The sequence below is a fragment of the Myodes glareolus genome, chromosome 6 (genome assembly GCF_982192425.1).
Source record: "Myodes glareolus chromosome 6, mMyoGla1.1, whole genome shotgun sequence".
NCBI classification, from domain to species: Eukaryota; Metazoa; Chordata; class Mammalia; order Rodentia; family Cricetidae; genus Myodes; species Myodes glareolus.
Window position 1 is genome coordinate 38,263,608 of NC_142031.1, and position 6,985 is coordinate 38,270,592.

At 43.8% G+C, this 6,985-nt stretch overlaps 1 pseudogene; it reads left to right on the top strand.

The window, feature by feature from the left end:
- The first annotated feature begins 2,630 nt into the window (after positions 1 to 2,630).
- Positions 2,631 to 4,603, top strand: LOC125388505 (JNK1/MAPK8-associated membrane protein pseudogene; annotated as a pseudogene).
- The last annotated feature ends 2,382 nt before the right edge of the window (positions 4,604 to 6,985 follow it).

Consider the following 6,985-nt stretch of genomic DNA (forward strand, 5'->3'; position numbering starts at 1 on the left):
TCGAGCTACAGTCAACCCACACAATGACTGCACACAGAACTTTGAATGAGGACGTGAGAGCTGCAACTAAGGATGGGTGGAAAACTCAGTCTCGCATCATCTCACAAGGAAATGAAGGTGTGAAGAAGCTATTGAAGTGATGCTTTGCCACTGCCTCCTCTGAGTGGTTGAGTTAATAACGTTTCTCTCAGAAGCTACCTTATCCTGCAAGTCAGCCTCTTGGTCTAACCTCCTCTACTTAAAACTTAAGGCATAAGAGGCATATATCTATGCTCAGTGTAAAAAAACAAGAATAGCAGTATAAAGACTTGAACATTTAGACCATATTTATAAAGGTTGTCACATGACAATTTGCTGTAACATCCAAATCTTGTTTTTAAAAGAAAGAAAGCTCTATATTCATGTGAAGGAGAGGAAGCGCAAAGCCAAGCCAGAAGTAACTCACTTCCTCCTATGCCTTAGAACCCAGCAGCATTCTCAAGAACTAAGACAACTGCTGGTGAATAAGCACGGTCCAGTTCAGGTCCCAGATTGCTGGGATCCTCATTACAAACATTGCTCTCTAGGTTAGACACGAGGCAGCTATAGTCAGTCTCCCTACTTTCAAATGTTTGAAAGGGTGGGTACTGTCTTCCTAGAATGGAATAACACTGGCCACCTCACGCTTAACCTCAAGCTGTTGCCATGACCCTTAACATGTTGATAGCATCTGGTAAGCAGCCAGCTTTCACTCGTTTGTGGGAGAGGTAATAACAATCTGACAGAATAAGAAACATAAACACTTTATTTGCATGTGTGATCAGCAGCGGGGATGATGCTGGACAGCAGACACAGGGCCTTCTGGGGACGTGCTAGGTAAGCACTCTACCATGAACTATGTTCTCAACTCAACTTTTACATCTTAATCCAAGATTCCTAATGAATCAAAGAAATGGATTTCTAAGGGTAGGCTCTTGAGTGACCATATCAGAGCAGAAGTAACCACAAAACTAGAACCTTCTGCTCTGATTGCCTCCTGCAGCTGAATTTCTCACTCACAGCAAATTGGCAACTGCTGACACCATCGGCTGGTCCCCAGCAGACATGTCATCACAGGCTGATCCCCAGCAGACATGTCATCACAGGCTGGTCCCCAGCAGACATGACATCATAGACTGGTCCCCAGCAGACATGACATCATAGGCTGGTCCCCAGCAGACATGACATCAGAGACTGGTCCCCAAAGATATGTTGCCATAGACAACTCCCCAACAGAGATGTTTCCATATACTGGTCCCCAGCAGACACATCATCACAGGCTGATCTCCAGCAGACATGTTTCCATATAAGGGTCCTCAGCTCCCAGGCTGAGCAGCTCCATTTGCCAGGAAGGAGCCAGCTACTAAGCAAAGCACTGAACAGCACTGATCATGTGACAGTTAGACCCACTTAAGCACATAGACTTGGTTCATCTGCAGCAGAGCAAGCCATTCAGAACTCCTCTCTCATATTCTCTCCAAATGCCTAGAAGACATTTATCACATGTCAATCTGCAAGCTAAATATTTACAAGGCTAATATACTGTAGCTACCACAGCCCTGTTCGTTTTAGCCAACAATTATCAGCGCAAGACAAACTATATGCCCCCTTGGAATTTTGCAGTCAATATTAGGAAGTTCAATAGCCAGCCTTTATGCCTGTCATCCTGGGAACCCCTAGCAGTGCCATATCTCTGGACTGGCAGAATCCTGAGGTAACCAGGGTAGAATGGGTACTTATGAGGAAGAGAATGGGTCAGAAACCACACAGGAACTGAAGGGCAGACTGCTTGGGAGTGAGGAAGGGAGGAAATAAAGAAGTATGGAATTGGGTTGAATTCAGCGCTCTCTCTCTCTCTCTCTCTCTCTCTCTCTCTCTCTCTCCCTCCCTCCCTCCCTCCCTCTCTTGTATTTGCGTATTTCAAAAGTGAGCTGTAGCTTGTGAGTCAAATGAAGGACAAGTGACAAAGCGTCAAGGTTTCTAAGACACGGGAGAGCTTGTTCGGGTTTGGGATGAGTTCATGCACCATAAGGCAGTGTTGCATTCACAGGTCCCTCTCTCAAGAGCAAAGTGGGGAGTAACTTCTGTAGCTCTCTATCCAGGGAGTGCAGAAAGGGCTGAATTACAATACATGAATTTACATGAGGAATCGTTTTTTCATCGAGCACGAATGCTTAAGATGAAAGAGTAAGACATTATGCACCCAAAGAGAGCTAAGCTTCTTTAAAATAATCCTGTTAGAATGTGAATTTTTAGGATCTGATAAATTTATGAATGTCATCAGACACTGACCTGTCACCTGTATCTACTGCTCCTTGCCAATCTATTCAAAAGAAGGAACTATGGTTTCTCAAACATTTCTGAATTTACATTTCACCTACTCTCTAAGAACAGCAGCAAAAGCAGAAAAATCTGACACTATTCTTCAGGAGAAATAATTCAAGAGCCCTACCCAGGCCAGGAAAAGGATTACTTCTGGGAGCCTAAGCCAAGAAGCCAGGGACTGGCTTGAGCCAAGAGGAGAAACTGGGAGTGGAGCCTCGAAGTCTGGTGGAGCAGGGGCGGGGCTTCAGAATGGTTGTCCAGGTTACCGGAGGCGGCGCTACCTGGGCCGGGCCTTTGTTGCCTAGGTATTAACTGTGGCTACATCCAACGATCTTGGGGGCCTAGAGTGGCCGGATGGCGTGCTTTGGACGCTACTGTGGGAAGACCCTATTATTTAAAAATAGCTCAACTGAAATATATGGAGAATGTGGGGCGTGCCCAAGAGGACAGAGAACAAATGAAGAGAAATACTGTCAGCCTTGCACTGAGTTCCCGGAACTTTATGACTGGCTTTACCTTGGTTTCATGGCGCTGCTTCCTCTAGTTTCCCATTGGCTCTGCATTGAATGGGACTCAAAGAAAAGTTGTTCCAGCGGTGTGTTCTTTCAGCAAGTCTCTGCGTTACTTGAATGCAGTATGGCGGCCGTGGTCACATTGCTTGTAAGTGATCCCCCCGGCACCCTTTCCATCTATTCCTGCGGGGTACGAATGCTTTCAGATTGGTACACGATGCTCTACAATCCAAGTCTAGATTACATCACCACCCTGCACTGTACTCAGGAAGCCGTGTACCCACTGTACACCATCGTGTTCGTGTATTACGCTTTCTGCTTGGTATTCATGATGCTGCTCCGACCGTTTCTGGTGAAGAAGATCCAGTGGAGCCTATACTTGCCAAACCCATTTGAAAGTATTTACACTGCTCTCTACTTCTTCCCGGGTTTGACTGTGTTGCAGGCCGTTGCAGGCGGCCTCCTGTACTATGCCTTCCCCTACATCGTACTGGTGGCATCTTTGGCTAATCTGGCTGTGTTCCTGGTTTTTGCTAAAATTGAGAGCTACAGTGATCTGAAAAGAAAGGACAGACTTCTTGTCCTGTTCAACCACTGGTTTCTTCATGCCTTTGGCTTAATTGCCCTCTCCAGAGAGAACCAGCTTGAACAAGATCTGCTCCTTCTATGTTTGGTACCTGTCCCAGCCCTTTTCTACTTCTTCACTACCAAATTTACCAAACCATCACGAATAATCTCAGAAGGAGCCAAAGGAAACTGAATACAAACTAGAAAGAAAAACTACTTAAGTGTTTTTAACTTTGAAAAGTAAAGAAAATTTAAAACGTATTAATATCATTCTGTGAGAGATGGGAATAGTAAATATATATTTGTGTGTATGTATGTATGTGTGTGTGTGTATATATATACATATAAAACAATCTTTTGTTTTTATTGTATGTGTGTATCTGCATAAATGTATGTTACATTTGTGCAGGTGTCGATGCAGTCCAGAAGGGGGCACCAGATCCCTGAAGTTAATTTCAGGTCATTGTGAGCACCTGATGTAGGTGCTTGGTGCTAAACTCTCCTCATCTGGAAGAGCAGCAAACATGGTTCACTGCCGAGTCATCTCTCCAGCCCCAAGAAATAGTATATTTCCATGCTTATGATGTAGGTGCTTGGTGCTAAACTCTCCTCATCTGGAAGAGCAGCAAACATGGCTCCCTGCCGAGTCATCTCTCCAGCCCCAAAGAAATAGTATATTTCCGTGCTTATTTTCTTTCTGTTGTTTTTATTTATACTTTTTACTAACATCTATAGTTAGACTTGTAAAACACAATACACACACACACACACACACACACACACACACACACTATAGTATAGTATCTACTGCCCTAGAATCCTATTCGGAAGTCTGAGCTATTCTTTAGCACATAGTGGTTATTCTATTTAGACTAATGGGAATATCCCATCTTCTTACGAGAAAAAAACCTGAACAGTTAGAACCCGAAAGCCTCGGCACTGGCTTGATCATTTGTACTTGTTCTGTCTCCATTTTCTTTTCACCTTTAAAGCATCACAATGGCAAACATGCTTACAGGGTGTGACAGCAAATGCAGAAATAAATTATAGGGGTTTTGTAGTTGTCCTATATTTATTTTTACCAATATACTGTTTTCATAATACAAAAATAGAGCATCATTTATATACCAAGCTTTCTGTTTGGAGAGAGCTTGAAGACGTGTTTTGACTTTTGTCTCTATAATGAGGAAATAATAAAGTTTAAATAAAAATAAACCCAGTCACTCACCCTCTGAAGTTCAAGTTCGCTATGCTCACTTCTGCCGACTGATCCTAAGATGATATGGAGAAGGCCTTTGTCAGCACATGCAAACACTCAACATTCTCTTTGGGGACATTTATTTGTACATGAAACAGGTCATCCCATAAAAGCAAACTGTGCTGATGGGTTGTTTGTTGTTTGTTTGTTTGTTTTGAGACATGATTTCTCTGTAGCTTTGGAGCCTGTCCTGGAACTAGCTCTTGTAACCTTGAACTAACAGAGATCCTCCTGCTTCTGCCTCCCAAGTGTTGGGATTAATGGCATGCAACACCACTAACTGTCTGGGCTGATGGATTCTTAAGCAGCAACTTGGAAAGAATGGCAAGGGTTGTGGGAGAAGGTCCTAAGTACAGCCTCATTAGACGGTCTCCAACATGGTCTGACATCACAGATGTCAAACTATGGGATCTTTTGATAGTTTGTCAACTTGATACAACCTACAATCACCTAGAAAGGCAGTCGCAATGAGGGATTGTCTAGTTCAGGCCAGCCTGTGAGCATGTCTGCGGGGCTTGTCTTGATTGTATTAGTTGATGTGGAGAAACCCAACCTGAAAGCGGGTGGCACCTTTCCCAGGTAGAGGACCCCGAGCTGTGTAAGTGTAGAAACAGAGATGAACACGAGAAAGCTTGCATGCGTTCATTCATGGCTTTCTGCTCTTGGCTGCCTCTGAATTCCTCAAAAGGATGGACTGTAACCCAGAACTCTGGGCCCCTTTCTCTAAGTTCCTTTTCTATTCTTACACAATAGCAATGAAAGTGGGACAGCTCTGGGCTGTCCCGATGAGCTCCAGCTCATCAGTTCCGGAGCAGGTCTGAGGATCTGTTTTTACTTTCTCCATCAAGTGGTTTTTTTTTATGACCTCATGGTTCAGGAACCACTGCAGGTTAGTCCTGGAAAGGTCCCAGTGCGGGTGAATTCTATACATCTGATGGCTAACTCCTGGGCGGTGGCTACTCAGAGAGTCCAGTTTCCTCACCTCCCATCCCTGATAGGAAGGTAAGAGTACAAGCAAAACAAATGATTTTAAAAAAACAAAAACAAAAAGGTTTAGATCAAAGTGCAAAATGATTCTTGCTCCTAAAACTGCTCAGCAGAGTGTAGAATTTGTCAGAGCACGGGCCATGGGGAAGGGTTGCCTTTTCCACGCATTGGCCTCATTGCCTGGGTAATGAGGTCCAACAGAAGTTAACTGTTCATCAATCTCACTGCTAAAAGGAGTTACTCTTACTCCTGGGGGAGAGTTAAATGAAGAGGTTACTGCAAGAGGCAGAAGCATTGCTCCAGCACCACCCTCATTCTGCAGATAAGAAAGTGGCTGTCTCCTTCCAGTGATAATGATAAATGGGTCCCTCTTTATCAAAGACTGAGTCTCATGGGCACATCTTAATCCCATGGGTGCTGCCAGAGGTAAAAGTTTATCAGCAAACAGTTTTGTCTTTGTGTGAGAAGGGCTTCAAGTTGGCTGTAGTGACTCCATTTTGGCACCTCGAATGAGTTTCGTCTTACTGGATTAGGAACAGTAACTATAAGGGGGAACTGACAATTCTGGGAAAAAAAGAAAAAGCTTCAAGAATGTGAGTTCTTTGTAATCGTCCCCCTGACCTCGCTGTTTTTGCTAATTGTATATTTTGGCTTTTATCATTATCTGCTTAACTTGCAGGAAGGGAACTTTGGGAACTTTCCAGCCAGGATGAGGTTTTTCTTCCTTAAAAAGAGACCCTGAAAAAGGCTCAAGACTGCCGTTGGGTGCCAAATACCCATGTGTAGTCACCAGACAGCTGAAATAATGACTTTTAATTGACTCATAGACTGTGTCTAAGTGATCATCTCTGGTGGGAACCCCACAACACTTCATAGTGTTCACTATAGGATAGGAATTTCCATGCTCTGACACTTAATAGTGATTGTCCACTTGATGGGATTTAGTATCACCATGGAAACATACCACGAGGCATGTTGGGAATGTGTTTCTAGTTTAGGTAAATTGAGGTGGGAAGACTCACCTTATCTATATGTGCTTTGCACCATTGCACTGGGACATGGACCTGCAATTAATAAGAAGGAGGAACTGAACTGAGCTTCAGTATTCACTGCTCTCTGCTTCATGACTACGGGCACAAGATGACCAGATGCTTCGAGTTCCTATGTCATGCCTACAAGGGAGCCAGCTGCCTCATGTTCCTATGTCATACCTTTCCTTTATGATGGGCAGTATCCCCTTGAACTCCAAATTGAAATACACTCTTCCTACCTGACAATTTTGTTTATTGTTTAGGTATTTCACATCATGCACCCCAAT